General features: G+C 35.5%; 1 long non-coding RNA gene across 1 annotated transcript in view; it reads right to left on the reverse strand.

Annotated features, from left to right (window-relative positions):
* Positions 1–17,874, reverse strand: part of LOC144288904 (uncharacterized) — an 89,990-nt gene that overhangs the window by 46,076 nt on the left and 26,040 nt on the right. The gene's annotated exons all lie outside the window — the stretch shown is intronic.

Consider the following 17,874-nt stretch of genomic DNA (forward strand, 5'->3'; position numbering starts at 1 on the left):
TGCCTGGGTGGCTCAGTTGGTTGGGTGTCCAACTCTTGATTTCAACTCAGGTCATGATCTCAGGGTAATGAGACTGAGCCCTGCATCAGGCTCCATGCTCAGCATGGAATCTGCTTGTCCCTCTCCCTCCTCCTCTGCCCTTCCCCTGACTTGTGCTCACATGCACTCTCTCTTGCTCTAAAATAAATTTAAAACCCCCAATTTTAAAAAAAATCTCTTATTAGATAAAGTAACAAAATAGGAATTTTCTACATCCACTAAGGCCCAATAAAAAAACATAAAAAGAGAAAAATGTCAAATGTATTTGTCCATTAGTATAAAAGCAATCTGAAGCAAAAGTATATCTTTCCTATATTTCTTTTTCTAAGAATGATAAACTTGCACTTGTAGTTTGAAACTCCTTTCACAAACAAGAGGAACTTTTGTTAAAGATTCTTTATTAATCACAATGAATGATACATTCAACATTATATTCAGACTCTTTCTAAACTAGTTTAATCTATTTAGAAAGTCTTTTAGGACTTCAGTGATAAAACATACTCCTGAGACTGAAAACACAATTTTCCTCCAATGACTTCAGTGTTCCATTATGTATGTAAGAGAAGTTCCATCTAGTACCCTTGTTTCCAAACAGAGAAACTTAAATATCAAAGCAATTAAAGCAACTGCCTGCCAATATATTATGGGTGGAAGTAATTCTAAGAGTAGTAATAGTAACATGAGTCAATAATAGGAACTGAAAAGAGTCTCCCAACAACTTTGATGGTATTTTGAAAACAATCATAGTGTATGATGCCTTTGTGTAAATTTATATGTACTTTTTCCAAAATGCCTTTTATCTCTTGCTTTTATACCTAGAACAGTCTGTGAGTTATGCAAGTCACATGCCATTGCACAACTTGCTTAAGATCTTGGATTTAATAGCAATCAGTATCAGAATCCTGGCTTTCCTGGCTTAGAGTCACAATTCTTTCTTTAGTAACAGACAGATGTTGTGTCTATCATTTACCATCACAGCTATACCTACACCTTTATCTTCAAAGAGGAAAATGCTAGTGACATTATAGCAGCATGTATCTGCATAAGCATGTGTGCATGTATAAATAAAAACTCAGTGCCCAGAGCCTTTCTTTGAAGAAGTCTGGTAACCACTATTTGCTCTTATGTTTCTTTCCCCTGAGAACTTTTGCATGGGTCGACCTTTAACAGACCATGTTCTCAGATCATTTAAGTCAAGCCCCTATGTTGATTGCAGTTTTTGGTTTTTGTGTCTGATACATGCAAAATGTGTCTCTGTCTTTCTCTGGAGCTGGTGGATGCCTTCTTGTTTCCTATCTTCTCTATATGAATGGCTCAGAGCAATAAATTTTGCTATAACATATGCCAATGTTTATAGACTGACTGGAGAACTTTTACAGAAATATAATATAAATATATATATAATATAGATAGATGATAGATAGATAGATAGATAGATAGATAGATAGATAGAGATGATACAGAGATATATAGAGATATAGATAGGTATAAACTCTAAGAATGTACATATAGTTTTTTTTTCAGATAAAGATCCATAAATTCATCAGATTCTCAAAGGAATCTGTTGCTCAAAAGTTTAATTAACAACAACTAGGCAATTAAAAGTAAAGGCAATCTCTATCAAAATACTAGTGGCATATTTTAAAGAAATAGAAGAAATAATCCTAAAATTCATACAGAACCACAAAAGACTCTGAATAGCCAAAGCAATCTTGAATAAAAAGAACAAAGCTGGAACATTGCACTTCCTGGTTTCAAAATATATTAAAAAACTATAGTTATCAAAATCATATGGTACCAGCATAAAACTAGACATACAGATCAATGGAAAAATATGGAGTGGCCAGAAATAAATCCAGGCATCTATAGCCAACTGATCTTTGACAGGGTACCAAGAACACACAATAAGGAAAGGATAGTCTCTTTAACAAATGATGTTGGAAAACTGGATATCCATATGCAGAAGAATGAAATTGGAGCTTTATTTCACACCATATAAAAAATCAATTCAATGTGTATTAAAGACTTGAATTTAAGTCCTGGTACCATTAAGCTATGAAAAGAAAACACAGGAAAAAGCTTCCTGTCATTGGTCTTGGCAATGATTTTTTAGATGTGGCACCAAAAGCACAGGCAACAAAACCAAAAATAGACAAGTGAGATTGCATCAAACTAAAAAGTTTTTGCACAACAATGGAAACAACCAACATAGTGAAAATGCAACCCACAGAATGGTAAAAAATAATACTGGCAAACCATATGTCTAATGTTGCTAATATCCAAAATATATAAGTAGCTCAAACATCTCAATAGCAAAAAACAAAAACAACAAAACAAAACAAAATATTTCACCATGATTTTAAAGATGGGCTAAGGACGTAAAAAGACATTTTGAAAACAAAGACATACAAATGGCCAATAGGTATATGAAAGATGCTCAACATCACTAATCACCAAGGAAATTCAAATCAAAACCACAATAGTTATCACCTCACACCTGTTAGAATCACTATTATCAAAAAGATAAAAGGTAACAAATCTTGGTAAAGACATGGAGAAAAGGAAACCTCTGTACACTGTTGGTGGAAATACAAGTTAGTACTATCTTACAGAAAACAATAAGATGGAGCTTTCTCATAAATAAAAATAAAAAGAGAACTATCACTTGATCCAGCAATCCCACTTCTGGGTATATATCCAAAATAAATGAAATCAGGATCTTGAAGAGATATTTGCGCTCCCATATTCATTGCAGCATTACTGACAATAGCCAAGATATAGAAACAATCTAAATGTTCATTGACAAATGAATGGAGAAAGAAAATGTCACATACATACACACATACACAGAGGAATATTATTCAGCTTTGAAAAAGGACAAACTGCCATATGCAGCAACATGGATGAATATTGAGAACATTAATGCTAAGTGAAATAAGACAGACACAGAAAGAAAAATATTCCATGATCTGACTTATATGTGAAATTTAAAAAAGCCAAACTCATATATTTCATTATTTGCAGATGAGATGATACTACATATATAAAACCCTTTAAAGATTCCACTAAAAAACTAGTAGAACTGATAAATGAATTCAAGAAGGTCACAGGACACAAAATCAATATACATAAATCCACTGCATTTCTATACACTAATAATGAAGCAGTAGAAAGAGAAATTAAGAAAACAATCCCACTTCAATTGCACCAAAAGTAATAAAATACCCGGGAGTAAACTTAACCAAGGAAGTGAAAGATCTGTACTCTGAAAACTATAAAACACTGATGAAAGCAATTAAAGACTATGGAAACAAACAGAAAGATATTCCATGCTTATAGATTGGAAGAACAAATATTGTTAAAATGTCCATACTGCCTAAGGCAATCTGCAGGTTTAATGCAATCCCTTCAAAATACCAACAGCATTTTTCACAGAACTAGAGCAAACAATCCTAAAATTTGTATGGAACCACAAAAGATCCCACATAGCCAAAGTAATTTTGAAAAAGAAGAACAAAAGTAAAGGTATCACAATCCCAGATTTCAAGATATACTACAAAGTTTTAGTAATCAAAGCAGTATGATACTGGCACAAGAAATAGACATAGATCAACAGAACAGGATAGAAAGCCCAGAAATACACCTACAATTGTATGGGCAATTAATTAATCTTCAACAAAGGAGGCAAGAATATCTAACAGGAAAGACAGTCTCTTCAACAAATGGTGTTGGGAAAGCTGGACAGCTACATGAAAAAGAATGAAATTGGACCACTTTCTTACACTGTACACAAATATATACTCAAAATGGAATAAAGATTAAATATGAGACCTAAAGCCATAAAAATCCTAGAAGACAGCACGGATAGTAATTTCTCTGACATCAGCCATAACAACATTTTTCTAGACATGTCTTCTGAGGCAAGGGAAGCAAAAACAAAACAAAACAACAACAACAGAACTATTGAGACTACATCAAAATAAGAAGCCTTTGCACAGCAAAGGTAAAAAATCAACAAAACTAAAAGATAATTTACTGAATGGGAGAAGATATTTGCAAATGATATGTCTTATAAAGGGTTAGTATCCAAAATATATAAAGAACTCATACAACTCAAAAACAAACAAACAAAAACAAATAACCCAATTAGAAAATGAACAGAGAATCTGAATAGGCATTGTTCCAAAGAAGACATACAGATACATGAAAAGATGCTCAACATCACTCATCATCAGGGAAATGCAAATCAAAACTTCTAGATATTACCTCACATCTGTCAGAATAACTAATATAAAAAACATTAGAAATAACAAGTGTTGGTGAGATATGGAGAAAAAGGAACCCTTGTGCACTATTGGTAGGAATGCAAAACCGGTGCTGCCCTGTGGAAAACAATATGAAGTTTCCTCAAAGAAATTAAAAATAGAATTATCACATGATTCAGTAATTATATTACTGGGTATTTACCCAAAGAAAATGAGAATACTAATTCAAAAAGATATAAGCACCCACATGTTTATTGCAGCATTATTTATAATAGCCAAATTTTTTAAATAAATTTATTTTTTATTGGTGTTCAATTTGCCAACATACAGAATAACACCCAGTGCTCATCCCGTCAAGTGCCCACCTTATTGCCTGCCACCCAGTCACCCCTACCCCCTGCCCACCTCCCCTTCCACCACCCCTAGTTCGTTTCCCAGAGTTAGGAGTCTTCCATGTTCTGTCTCCCTTTCTGATATCTCCCACTTATTTTTCCTCCTTTCCCCTTTATTCCCTTTCACTATTATTTATATTCCCCAAATGAATGAGACCATATAATGTTTGTCCTTCTCCGATTGACTTATTTCACTCAGCATAATACCCTCCAGTTCCATCCATGTCGAAGCAAATGGTGGGTATTTGTCATTTCTAATTATAATAGCCAAATTATGGAAGCAGCCCAAGTACCCATTGTTAGATGAATGGATAAAGAAGATATGGTATATACATACAATGGAATATTATTCAGCCATTAAAAAGAATGAAATCTTGCCATTTGCAACAACATAGATGGATCTAGGGAGTACAATACTAAGCAAAATAAGTAGTCAAAAAAAAAGACAAATATGATTTCACTCATCTGTGGAATTTAAGAAACAAATGAATGAAAAAAAAGTATAAACTAAAAAGAGACTTTTCACCATACAGAACAAACAGTTATCAGAGGGGAGGTAGGTGGGAGGATGGGTGAATAGGTGGAAGGGATTAAGAGTACACTTACCATGATGAACACAGAGTAATACACAGAATCATTGAATCACTATATTGTACACCTGAAACTAATATAACTCTGTATATTAACTATACAGGAATTAAAATTAAAAAAATAAAAATTAAAATGGATTGAGGTAAAAGAAAGAAAGGAAAAGAAAGTCAAACTCATGAAAGCAGAGAGTAGAATGGTAATTTCCAGGAGCTGAGGGTGGGAGAAATGAGGAAATGTTGGTCAAAAGGTATGAAGGTTGTTATGTGGGATGAATAAGGTCTGAAGGTCTAATGTATAGTATGGTGACTATAGCTAATTATACTGTATTACAATGGAATACTACATAGCCATTAAAAAGGATGAGATTGTCCTATTTGCCATAACATGGAAGAAGCTAGAATGTAGTATGTTAAGTGATATCAGTCGAAATGAGAAAGACAAATAGAAAATGATTTCACTCATATGTGGAATCTTAATAACATGAATAAATAAAAAAGAGTCAGGTCTAAAAATACAGAGAATAAACTGATGGTTGCTGAAGGGACAGAGGTGCAGGAATGGGCAACATGAGTGAAGGGGAGTTGGAGATATAGGCTTCCAGTCATGGAATGAATGGGAATAAAAGGCACAGCACAGGGAATATAGTCAATGATATTGCAATACCATTGTATGATGACAGATGGTAGCTACACTTGTAGTGAGCACAGCATAACATAGAGAAGCTGAATCACTATGTTGTACATCTGTAACTAAAGTGACATAGTGTGTCAGCTATACTCAAAATTTTTTAATAATGATGATAATACTGTATTGTATGCTTGAAATTTGCTAAGAGAGTTGAACTTAAGTGTTTTCACTACATACACAAAAATCATAACTATGTGAGGTGATAGATATGTTAATTAGCTTGATGATAATTTCATAATGTGCATATATATATGTATCAAAACATCATGTTGTATCCTTTAAATAAATGATAATTTTTATTTGTCAAATATACCTCAATAAAGCTAGGGGAAAAAAAGAACAGCTGTTTTCTGTTTCATTCTTTTAAGCATTTAGCAGAATATGTGCCAAAAACTTGCTGGAATTACCAAAGACTCCACAGAAAATGAGAAAATCTTAGGGATTATGTTAGTAAATCAGTATTTCTAACATGTGAAACCATTATGACCACCTCCTAAAATGTAATACAAGAATGACGTCCAGAAAGATTAACCTGATCTAGGATAGACAAGTGAAAGTGGACAAAATACATTAATAGAAATATGTTTCATGAAAAGGCATCTATCAAGCCAGAGGGCCTGCCTGGAAAGTTTGCTTTCAGCTGAGTTTCTAACATCTTTATATTATAAACATGGATGTAAAGTATCAGTGTTTATTTTAAGGTGGATTGTAGATTCTTGTGGTTAGAGGTCCTCTTTTATTTGCTTGCAGAAATGCCAGACGTGCAAGCAAACAAGGTTTTATCTTGTGACAGTCAAATAAAAACACTAGAGACTGTGAAATTCTGGTTAATTACCTGTTAGTTCTTTTCTTCAACACACACAATGCTAAGAGCTGTACATGATACATGAATTGGGTGCTCAATAAAAATGTGCGGGGTGGATCAGAAAATGAGTATGTTCAGAAATTATCCAGAAGAGTGAAGTACTTAAAATAAATAGATTGAAATGGAGGCAGTATAGGCACTATAAGCACTTTTAGGCACTATAAATTAGAAATCACAGATATGAAGAGAAAAGCAGCACTGAGGCAGGGGAAGGGCAGATACTCCCTGTAAACCAAAACCATGTACTTTGCAATGATGTACTTTGCAATGATGGAATCTTTTTTTTTTTTTTTTTTTTTAATGATGGAATCTTTTAGAAGTTCTGGCATGGTGGGCTGGCCTACACAATGTAGGATCTCTTTAATCATCATTCCCTCAGAAATTCATTCAAAGGTAGTACTTTCTCCAAGGGACCTTCCCTCATCTGATCATTAAATGATCACAGCTGATATTTACTGAAAACTCATTGCATGTCAGCCATGGTTCACTGTTCTACACATTCTGCACACAGAATTTCAGGTTTTACCCTAGATTTTGGAACCAGGATCCACAGGTTTACCAGGCTCCAAGTGATTTGCATGCATATTGAAGTTTGAGAAATATTGCATTAATTCACTTTATTCATGTGACAGCCTTGTGAGGCAGAGCACTTATTACCTTCAATTTAAAGAGGAGGAGATAGTTATATACATAAGGACACAGAGCTAGGAAGGGTCAGAGCCGAGATTCAGACCCAGCTAGGCTGACAATAGACCTAAAATCTCAACCACTATACTACTTTTCTTTTTGAGAGCATCGCCAACAGAAGTGACCTTCTACATCTCTGCTAGAGCATAATAAATGGAACAATTACACCTTTGAATGTAGGAAGGTTAAATGGAACCCAAGGACTTCCACCAAGTGGAGGTCCGCTATAGCAGAAAGGACACAGGCTTTGGAACCAGGTAAATCTGAATTTTATCCCATATTACCTGCCTGACCTTGTACATATCCTTTATTCTATTACTTTCCTCATGTGTCAAATTGGGGCTACAATTTGTCATATTGCTGTAAAATTGAAGATAATGTATTCAATTTACCTTAAAGGTATCGAGAATACAGAATGTTCTCAGTAAGTGGTAATTCTAATGAAAGGGATCTACAATTTTGTCTGTTGTAAGTAGCTTAAAACATGTATTTGAACATCTTTTAGAATACCTATAACTACCTGAGCAAATATCCAAATACAACCTATACCTATTTTTCTGATCATTTTAACAAGAAGAACAACTATCTTTAAAATTTTCGACAGCTATGGTAATTATGAAGGTTTAACACAGTCATTCTGAAGGACAGGATGAGTACAATAAAGAACTAGTCATTTTGCAGGGGTAGGTCAAGAAAGAGCAGGTTGAAAATTTCTATTAAATTCCCAGGGAAAACACTGGAACTCTGGATCAGTCACAAGACAGCCTGATCCTTAGTTCTACCTTCTCTTCTAGTAACCCTTTTATAAGGATGACTAAAGGGAAAAATATTGTAGCCAGATCTGGAATCATTCTGGAACATCACCAATATTACTTCCTTATCTGAATGATAACTAAGAGGAAATATATGTCACTTTATTGGAACTTTAGAGAGGCAGAAAGTGGAGCAAACCTGTCTCCCTTCCCTTTTGATCTCTTATTTCCTAAGAAAAGATGTTAAACATAGCCATTGAACTTGGAATTTTCAAACTTTGGTTACAAACTACTCCTTTATTAGCTCATCATGATTATAATTGAAATAGTGATGCAGGGCTGTACATCAGATCATAGACCAGCTTCTTCTCTGTCCCCTGTGGAGATTCATTGTCATCCGAGGTATAGGGGAAGAACAGAAAAATAAGCTCCTGGCTGCCTACGGGCAGGAAGCCTTAGCCTTAATTCAGTTATCAAAGCCCTGGCAGCATGTTAAGATAATTGGCCCAATCTAAAGCATATAATCTATTTTTCTTTATCTCCCAACTGTTTCCCACTACTATCAGGTTCTCATGCTAAGGTTTTCTGAGAAATAAAACAATTATATTAATGTTGTCAATCACTGCTGTCAGGCTGATCAATAAGAACAATGTTAACCTTACTAATTAATTGCTAGCAATCACCTAACTAACTTGGAGAAACTATTAGTTGCACAAAAATGAGTAAGGAAATGTTCCAAGTGATGTTTACGATGTGCTACTTGAAAAACAAAAGATTTCAATTCCTCTCTAAAATAGAATGCTAAGTGAAAAACAGTAGCCTCTTCTATTTGGTTTCAGATAGGAGTGTATGTTTTTATTGCAATCATCCTTCAAGGCTACTGACAGTAAATGAAGCTGGAATGTTCACTACAGATGTGCTGTTTGTCTAGAAGTTATCTGAATAATTTTAACCTGACAGAGTGGAACAAAGTCACCCCCTTCTCAGACCTCATCATGAATGCAGAGTCATTTGGGTCATCCTGATTTACAAGTTTTTTGTTCAACAACAGCTGAATAGGCTTCTTGCCTTGGGATTTTGTGAGACAAACGCATCATTTAAATATTCCTCAAAAATGTTGGTGAACTGTATTGAGATTATTAGAAATTTAATTTTGTTTTACAAGCAGGTTTATAATGCCATGGGTTTCTACTCAGGTGAGGCACTTACTTAGGAAGGCAATTTGATTTCTTGACTGAAATTGTCAGTAAAGCTATCGATGTTGGGAGCTCATTTTTCTGGGGCTATGGGCAATCTGAAATATACACAGTATCTCTAACTGTGACTTTTTTAAAAAAGATTTTATTTATTTATTTGAGAGAGAGAGGGAGCATGAGAGAGATAGAGGGAGAGAGAGAAAACCAGCAGAAGGAGAGGCAGAGGGAGAGGAAGAAGCAGAGAGGGAGAGGCTAAGCAGGGAGCCCGATATGGGGCTTGATCCCAGGACTCTGAGATCATGACCTGAGCCTAAGACAGACATTTAACCTAATGAGCCACCCAGGTACCCCTAGCATTGTGACTCTTTTCAATCTAAAAAAAAATCATATGAGGAGGGAGTTTAAGATGCAGAATCCCAGGCTAACCCACTAGAGATCTAGCTTGGTAGGTCAGGTATTAGGAATAAGAATCTGCATTTGACTCTGGCCTATGTTCTGAGAATCATGACTATGAACTTGAATCCACAGCTCAGTCCCTTCCAGACATTGAGCTGTCTGGATCTTATCAAATCCTAAACTACTAGTTCTGAGCTCCTTTGAACACTAGGCTCCAAAAGACCAAGAGTGACACAGGAGTTGGCAGCTCCTTCAGGAGTTTTGGGGGTCATTGGGGAAATGGGAGTAGTGGTAGTAGCTATAACATTTGAACATGAAGAACTAACTTGGAGCTAAGTTGGTGACAGCCTTAACAGCAGGACTCTGACATTTGTGTATTTAACATTCTTTGTTTCGACAATTCATCAGTGATTTCATGAGTGCCTCACATATTCATCTGTAACTCTGTGAAGACAGGAAATGGAATCTATATCCTGGTAAAGCTGGTATGAGCACCAATCTCTTAGCTAGGAAGTGAGTAAACCTTCTCTCTAACCCACATCTACATCTCAACACCTTTTTGTTGCTTTCCATTCCCACAAACCAAGTGTTCTAAGGTATTAAAACAAAACAAAACAAAACAGCCTTTAGATACCTACAATAGGGCAGGAGGGGCTCATTTTTATTTTATTTTATTTTCAGTTAATAGGTCTAAAAATAAAGTCAAGTCTTTGTAAAATGATGCTGTGTAATAACCTAGATTTTTATGAAGGTCTCAGGATCTGGTCCTTGTAAATTGAAAGTATTCTTAAATGGTATTTACTATTTCTGTTTTTACAGCAAAGTAATGGAGGAGCACAAAAGTGACAAAGTGCTGCTGAGTTTTAATCCTCCTGAGAGGGAATTGAAATTAAAATGTAATGTTAAATCAGGGAAAAGATGAATTTCTCAAATGCCTTTTAAAAATGCTCAATGTGATGACAGTGATATTATTAACTGTCAGTGGTAGAAGAGCAAAGTTTGAATAATTTTATTTTCTTTTTTTCTCCACAAATTAAAACCAAAGTACCCCACTGGTTCTTTTCTCAAATTAAAAATTATGAGACTTTGAGTAGGCATCAGGGAGTAGAGAGAAGAGAGTAATTCTGGCAAGTAAATCGTATTTCTATGCCAATGATGAACGATGCCTCCTGTCTTTTTCATCTTTACACCAAAGAAAATGTTGTGGCCTGGTCGAGTTTTACCTGAGGATTCATTTAACAAATATTTTTGATTGCCTCCTATGTGCAAGGCATTGAATGACTACAGAACCGAACCATTTCTTTCCTCAAGGAGTTTACAGTGGGATAGAAAAGCATGGATGTAATTTATTATAATCTAGGGTAAAAGATAGAGGTGGAATTAAAAATGCAAAAATGAAACAAAACAAAAAACCAGTAGGACATAGCCAAGAGTCAATCAGAATAAACATCCTCCCAATTGCACAGATGCCAGCAGTCAACAACAGGTCCACCTGTACAAGTGTTTGCCAGCTGAATGTTTGTGCCAAGGAAAGGTGATAAAGGCCAGAGGAGAGGAACAGACTGTGAATTCAAAAAAGAAAAATCCCTTCTGGTGAGGGGATCAGGGAGAAATATTTGGGGCTTTGAAGAATGGATGGGATTTGAATAAAAATTAAATGTAGGGAAGTGCCCGAAATAAAAGAGGCATAAATCAAGAACAGTTCAGGAAATGTTCCAGGACCGGCGGAGTGTTTCAGCTCAGTTTTCTGAATCGGGGACACTGCAGATGGGCTGTGAGGTACAGAGCTTAGCCAAGGACAGGCAGGGAGAAACCCTGGGAAGCCAGAGACCAAGCCAGCCCCTGGGTAAAAAGGGAGGAGCTGTTTGGACCAAAGGCAGGGTGCAGAGCATGCCAGTCTTCACTTGGTATTGTCCCTGTGAGCTTTTGGGTGAGAGGAGGGACACAAAACCTGGAGAGAGGATTGAACAACAGGGTTTCTGACCCTCTAGGTAGGAACAGACCAAAAAAAAAAAAAAAAATCACCATATTGAAAAGAGAAAAAAAGATCAGAAATGACTCTATTAAGTTTTCTACATGAGGCAGGCTGGGAACTCCGGTCAGAAATCTGACAATTATGGCAATAAAGAAATCACATTTTCTGCACACTTGAATTTGTGATGTTGAAATTCATACCTATGAATCATCTAAAGAATTTAGCTCTTATTAAAAGGTAGTGACTATTAATAGGTAGAAAACCTGTAAAATCTTCAAGATGTCTAAATTAAACTTTCTGATTGCCAGTTAAATTCTTTTCTCTTTTTCTGTTTCCACTAGAGATAGAAAACAGATCCTGCTTCATCCCCTCTGTCTTTGATTATTTTTCTTGTTCAGGGAAATTCTTCTCTTCCTCCTCCAGCTGCTTATTTGTCAAAACTTAATCCATTTCAGCTTTTCTACACTGGATGATCTTCAAACTTAACTCTAGAAGTAAAAGCTAAAAGTATGCTAAGGCAATACTGGAAAAAAAAAATGAGTATGGCATTTCAAAGGACATTTGCTGTACTCACCCAAGTATAGTGATTCAATTCCCATTTACTAAAAAAGAAAAATAAATTGCAGATGCTGCAGCTAATTCTCATCTGGTTTTTAGATCTCAGAGTCAGTCCTGACCTATCTTATATTTTATTAGGTTTCCATATGATTTTTTATGGCCTCTATGATGTATGATTTTATGCCTTCTAGTCTGAACTGGTACTTACTTGAAACACCAACCTAAATGTCTGCTTCAGTTTGAACAGGTCATTGTGCATTCCAGGTCTCTGAGTCCTTGGTAAATAAGAAAGTGTTTCTTCTGTGGCAGGAAGTCTTGCAGTTTGAGAAGCTTGTGTGAAAATGCAACTCAAATATTCCCATCATAAGGAATGATTTTATTTTTTGTTTCTTCTGACAGACCGTGAAGCAACCCAATCACCCTCCCGTGATCTCTGGCTGGCAACTTCCAACTAAGAATGAGGAGAGACATTCTTCCCTTTTTTGGGACTAGAGAGTGCCTGTCGGATGGGATCTGTCGGTACCTTGACGTGAGATCACTTCTGGAGGCAAACTTCCTAAGAAGGGGTATGGGGTATGTTCTCAGTCATGGAAGCAGTAGGCACGTGGTGTTGATGCAGCAAACCACGAGACTAAGTTCTTCCACTTTTATATACCCTGAGGAACCCAGCAGTGTGCACATTTGGCCTTGGAAATGCTGAATGCCAGGAAAAGCACGTGCAGGACTAAAATTCCTTCCTTCCTTCCTGAGAACCTTAATTATCCAATTCCAGTTTTGAGCCTTCCAGAACTATCTGATGAAATCACAGGAGATGACCATGGCAATTTATCATTTAAGCAAGAAAAATCAACATTCTGTAGTGTTTGCGGTCTGTCCTACTTTGTGGCTCAGTTTACTATTTGGAGGATTAAAGGATTGGCTCCTGCAAATGAAAATATACTCTGATCCCTGCTAATCAGAAATTCTGCAGGTGATTACATGGCTGAATGTAATATTAACTGTTGTTGGAGATATTCTGTTAAAAAAAAAAAACCAACAACAAAAAACCCTGGGGGAAAGAGAAGAGAAAGCAGGAGGTGACCAGCATTTAATAGGTTATGGTCATCGCCTTCATAGCCTTTATTTATTTCTTTAAATTCTCCTCTTAATTTCCGGCCAAAGTGTCTTCTTCATTTTGCTATCTATTATTAAAAACACCACAATGCATGCCTGGTGCTTGAGAAGTGCCCTGGATGCTCTGAGCAATGAATGAGAATGTGAATCCATCCTGAGGCCTGGTGTATGAACTAGAATAAATACCCTTTTGAAAAAGGTACTTGACTATGCTTTGCAAAAACATGGCTTTTGCTGCCTTTTCAATTTTCTTTAATTCTTTAAGTATGTAAAATATACTTCTAATTTGGCCATTTTCTTTTAATCGAATCCTCTATGTCCAGGTAGTATACATACCTCCCATATTCCTGGAGAATTTCCAAAATATGGCTGGATATGTATCTAAAATTTCCATTCTTAAAGATTGCCTAGGGGCACCTGGGTGGCTCAGGTCATGATCCCAGCGTCCTGGGATGGAGGCTTTCTGCTTAGTGGGGTCCTGCTTCTCCCTCTCCCTCTCTCTGCCGCTCTGCCTACTTGTGTGCTCTCTTTCTCGCTCTGTCAAATAAATAAATAAAATCTTGAGAAACAAAAAGATTGCCCGGAGGAACTCAAACATATATTTTAACAAACAAAGAGAATGATTTTGAGTTATTTAAGTGACCAGTTTCAACGATATTTATTTATGCAGTGCAGTTTTATAAATAACATGTATTATTTATTTTATCTTATAAAAGCAGCAAATAATTGCTTAAGAGAATTTGGAAAAGAAACAAGAAATTATTTTGTACATAGTCTCACACTCAGAGATAAACACTGTTAACATTTAAGAATATTTTTCTCAATTTTGGTACATACTTAAAACTTGCTTTTTCACATGCCAATATATATGGACTGTTTCTCCCATGTTACTAAATATTTTTAGAGATTTTTTTTTCATGACTTAATACCATTCCATCATACAAAAGTGCCTAACTCCTTTAATACTTTGTTCTTGCTCATTTAGTTTTCACTTTTTTGCTATTTTAACCATATTAGATTAATTTTATGCACATATGTATTTGTGCATATTTAATTATTTTAGAAATTCGAATTAGAAAATTCTTGAGGGCTACATTATTGATTTAAAATACTGACATTTTAAAACAAGAGAAATTGTCAAATTACCCTTCATCGTTTTCCCTGCCAATTTACAGTTTCTTCAACTGTGACTAAAAGTACATTTTCTTTTTAAACCAGACTTTGTTTCCATTGGAGGAAGGTTTTATATTAAAGAAAAGGTGTTAATAATTCTAAGGGCTATGCTAGATGACCCTGAGATAATAAAATAGAGAGCCACCCAGAGTCTGTTTCCAGTTCCTGCCCCACAATATTTTTCCTGATGTGGGCTGAATAGCTGATATTGTTCCCTGCAACACCAACAAAAGGTTTGTTTTATTGTTGTTGTTTGTTGTTTTGTTTGTTTTTCAGATGCCAGGGGGAAGAATAATTCCTAATACTCCTGGAAGACTTCTCTCATTATCAGTATCTCAGAGCAAAAAAGTGTCACAGAACCCCTGAGAGCTGTGATTTCTGAAGGATAATGGTATAGCATACGAGTGTTCAAGAACTTCTCTTCCAGAGGGTTCATTTTTATCAGGCTCCGCTTAATTGTTTCCAGGTGCTTTCAAAGGCCTCCAAAACTATGGGAAGATCAAAACAAAAGCCCCAGTGACAGATTACAAGAAGCTCTGCTTTATGCTTTCATCTATTGTTACACCCTGTCAAGCTTTCATTAAATTTCTGCCAGAAGAAGCCCCATACAATTTTCAGACATCCTTCTCCTGTCCCTGCCTTGACCATGACATGTTCCTCCCTGGAACATCCTTTCTCAAACCAGAATGTCTGTTAACTTCAAAACTCTGCTTAAAACTTTTGTTTCTTAACAAATCTTCCAAATGTGCTATGCTCATTTTACTCTCTTCTTTACAGTCTTCTGTTAGAAATTTTTTTATGTTTAAAAATTACAGGGGCACAAAACTGATTTGATTAAATTTTCAGTTTATTGCAAAGTTCCCATTTTTGTTATTTTTTTCTTCTTCCTTAATTCCTCATACTTGATTCTATTCCTTGCTTCCTCTTGTTACACACTCTTATTTATTTAAAAAAATGTCCTTTAACAGGTATATGTGTACCTTTAAAATATACAGAATCATTATATGGAAGGAGGTTACATAACTGATATTATACAATGAATTTCATATTGCCTACTGCTTTTTAAAATCAACATTAAAAAATAAATAAAATCAGCATTAAGTTACTGAGATTTGTTCATGATGCTATATTTAAATCTAATTAATTTCTTCCAACTATTGCATTGTATTCCATTAATGGCATATACCATATTTTAGCTATTCACTTCTTCTGTAAGGGTTTCCTAAACTGCTCACCTTTACTGTCTTAAACAATGTTGCAATGCTTTTTGTTACACTAATTTCCTTGTAGACATGTGGGAGGAGTTGCTCTGAAATAGATATCAAGAAATAGGGCAGCTAAGTCATAAGGCATTGTGGTAAATGGAATTATTGGCTCACTTGTCCCAATTCTTTGCTCCTCCTTGTGTCCACACCCTTTTTCTTGTAACTTAACAGATCCTCCCACTTAAAGTAGAATGTACCTACTATCACCTGACTTATTTTGGCCAACAGACTATGGGCAGAAGTGAGTGTACCAGTTCTAGGTCAAGCACAGGCATAAGACTCCTTCCAAGCTTCCACTTGCTCTTTTGTGCCTCTGTCATCGCCATGATGAGAACATGTCCCATCTGGCCTAACGGTCCAAGAAGGATGAAAGAAATTTGGGGAAGATCTCAGATCAACCCACAGTGAGAGCCCAGACTAGAGAACCTTCAGCTTCAAACGCACCCCCAGCCCTGCCCTGCCTTGATAAGTTGACTCACAATGGTAGATTCATAAGAGCCCACTGGAGATCAGCAGAGCTGTTCCAGCGACACTCCATCACATAAAGAATAAATGTCTCCTGTAGGTCCCTCAGGCTTTGTAGTGGATTACAATGTAGCAATGGCTGATTGATGGAGATTAGCACATCTGGATTGCTTTTCAGAATGTCTGTGCCAGTTTATTCTTCTAACCCTGGATAAGGGGCCTTGCTTCCACATATCCTTGTCTAAAGCATTGCCCATGTTTTCAAACTGTCCAGGTTTTTCTCAATGTGATGGTCATGGAAAAGTTGGTCATGACATTTTGAATTTCTGTTAAGAGTTAGGACATTTCTTCACACACACACACACACACACACACACATTAACCACCTGGATTTCCCCTTCTTTCAAGTGCCTCTTTATGTCCTTTATCTCTTTATTTCTTTCAGGTTGATTGTCTTTTACTAGCAGATTTTCAGAAATCCCTCACATATTCTAAGAATGAAATCCTTGTAAGTTTTAGACATTGAAAATTCCTTCTGTTAGCCTGTCACCTCACCTGTCTACTAACTTTAACAAGGATGTCGGTGGAACATTTAATTAATATTAATGTAATCCAATTTATCAGTTCTCAACTTCCATATGCTTGTGGTTTTTTTCAAATATTTTCTGAAAGTACTGCCTCTCTAAACCAAGACCTCAAAGACTATTCTATTAAGTGTTATCTATATTTTCTTCTTTTAGTTTTTACTTTTCATACTTAAGTTTTTGGTGCTTTTAGTTTACTTTTAAATATATATATATATATATATATATATATATATATATATATATAGCTTTTCCACTATATATATATATATATACACACACACACAATTTTTTATATACACACATATATATACACACAATTTTGCTAAAAGTCATGTTGATAAAACAATATGACTGATTTTTTAAAACCAATATATTAGATGTAAACAGATAACCCAGAACATTCGTCCTCAAAACTGTCACCTTGGGGGTACCTCTCATGTCTACAAATACTTTAAATACCTGGAGCTGCTCCTTTGGAATTTCCTTTACTGCATATAGGACTTCTTTCAGATTATACTTAACGGTGGTAAATTGGATCTGGATTTTGAAAACATCTGAAAATTACTCAAGATGAAGTGGTTGATCAAGCTCAAGAATATCATTTTCAATTAGAAAAAGAAGGCAACTGATTTGCTCACATAATTAAGGGAGTTTTCTTTGTTTTTATTTACTCTCAATGTCTTGCAATAGAAACAGTATATCACAGTATTGAAAAATATGTGCTTGCAAGTCAGAATGACTATTTCAAATACTAGCTTCAGTATTTGAAGGCTAGTGGCCTGGATTAATTCTATAGATCTCAATTTCTGCATTGGTTAAATAGAGATGATAAAAGAAAAAACAATAGTGAATACTAAGTTACCAAGAG

Source organism: Canis aureus, chromosome 18 (assembly GCF_053574225.1).
Source record: "Canis aureus isolate CA01 chromosome 18, VMU_Caureus_v.1.0, whole genome shotgun sequence".
NCBI classification, from domain to species: domain Eukaryota; kingdom Metazoa; phylum Chordata; class Mammalia; order Carnivora; family Canidae; genus Canis; species Canis aureus.